At 38.6% G+C, this 1464-nt stretch overlaps 1 protein-coding gene across 1 annotated transcript in view; it reads left to right on the top strand.

Annotated features, from left to right (window-relative positions):
- The window catches only part of OXCT1 (3-oxoacid CoA transferase 1), a gene marked incomplete at its 3' end in the record, with an annotated part of 76472 nt that overhangs the window by 26113 nt on the left and 48895 nt on the right, over nt 1-1464 (top strand). The window lies entirely within an intron of this gene.

Here is a 1464-nt window from a genome sequence, read left to right as displayed (position 1 = left end):
GGGAGCGCCTCCGCGCTTCCCAAGTGGCGCACTAGCGCAGTGCGCCACCAGGCCGGCCCCTTGTTAGCAATCTTTTATTGTTAGCAAGTCACAGTTAAATTCTCAGAGGCACTCATATTGTTTTTGTTTATTTCTGAAGAACTTAATGTGATATTAATACTCTGTCTGGTTTATTGAATTCAGCCAATTTTTCAAAGTACAACTACTTGTGGCAATTACAGTAGACATTGTACATTATGTCCCCCTTATTTGACACATTGGTGTAATGTTTGCAAAGCTTGGTTGCTTTTTAAAAAAGATTAGTGAAATTGTATAGCAGCAAATGGAAATGAATTGTTTAAAATATTTCCATGAGTTTATCCTGTGCTCCATTGCCTGGCTCTGGTATCTAAAGACAGCACAAGGGATATTCTAAGCACCCACTTTATGCTGGTGGTTATTGAGCTCTGGTGTGAAATGAAAGCTCTCATCACCAGTGGTCAAGTGACCTAGGACTACCTTCACATTTAGTGGGACAACTGGCGCAGAGGTCTGTGTAGGCCATTGTTAAAGTGGGAAAGCCTGGAACTCCTCTGCTCTGGCCACTCTGTCCTTGGAGCTTTTGGTGTCTGGATGTCTGGTGGAATCCCACTGGGCAACTTGTGAAAGTTCACAAGGACTCCTCTCCAAGGGCTCTCTATCTTTATACCCATCCTTGAATCCAAGCAAAAGAAATGCTAGTGTCCTAAAAGAGCTAGTAGAACACAACTGTGAGTTTTTTCCCTCTACGAAAGAACTTCTATCAATGTATACTCCCAGAAACAAAAATACATTTTATTTTTTATGGCTAGGGGAAGTGTGTTAATTGAGGAACTTGGGAAGGCAAAACCATCAACAAAATTGGCACCTTCTTCACATTTTTACACCTCTGAGTCTGATGTAGGTGTTGAACTTTGATTGAAAGTTCCAATNTCATGTATGTGTATATATATCTGTATGTACAGGGCTGTTGCTATGCAGTCTTGCTGGTATGGTGCACTTGTGAGAGACTGTTCTGATTGGTTGGCGTCTATGTTGCACTGCTTGTTAAATATTTGAATCTATATACCCTTGTATATCATCATATGCAATTATTTTTCTCCCTATGTATTTTAGTTGCCAAGACTAGTTGCATGCTTAGAAAACATGATAACAATACACAGTATGATTTAATTTTGATGTTGTTATTTATATTCATTGTCTTCAGATGTCAAAATTACTTTGATATTGTGGAAAGATACTGCTAATAATCAGTAGGTCAGTTCTCTTCCAGTCTTATTGGTATGTCCCAGGAAATGCTTATACAGGTTCTATCTGGAAAGTTGATTACCCTTAGTAATGCTGAACTTTCATTCATTATCTGGATAGCCACAGGCTTAATAGATTTTAAAACCTTTTGATTACCCTAGAATATTAAATTCCAAGTATTTAGTGTCTTGGATTTAT

Source organism: Galeopterus variegatus, unplaced genomic scaffold (genome assembly GCF_000696425.1).
Source record: "Galeopterus variegatus unplaced genomic scaffold, G_variegatus-3.0.2 Scaffold6227, whole genome shotgun sequence".
NCBI lineage: Eukaryota > Metazoa > Chordata > Mammalia > Dermoptera > Cynocephalidae > Galeopterus > Galeopterus variegatus.
Note: the sequence above shows the minus strand (reverse complement) of the source record. Positions and strands in the feature narration are given on the sequence as shown.